Below are 279 nucleotides of genomic sequence, written 5' to 3'. Positions count from 1 at the left end.
TTAAAAACAAAAGCACGAGTTAATCGCACAAGCGCTTAAGTCGTAGAATTCGGAAGTTTCAGAGGCGGCAGGCGAGCTCTTGCGGCCGGAGCCACCTTTGTCCCGGTTTCCGATGTGGAAGTGCTGGCCTTGCGCAGGGCAGGGACGGGACAGCGGCCGGGAGCGGGGCCCGGCCGGGCGCCAGCGGTTCCGTTATGCGGGAGGCGCTCCCGGCGGGCACGGCACGGCACGGCACGGCACGGCAAGGCAAGGGACGGGACCGACGCGCCGCTCGCAGCC

This window comes from Geospiza fortis, unplaced genomic scaffold (genome assembly GCF_000277835.1).
Source record: "Geospiza fortis unplaced genomic scaffold, GeoFor_1.0 scaffold275, whole genome shotgun sequence".
Lineage (NCBI taxonomy): Eukaryota > Metazoa > Chordata > Aves > Passeriformes > Thraupidae > Geospiza > Geospiza fortis.
This window is presented reverse-complemented; position numbering follows the sequence as displayed.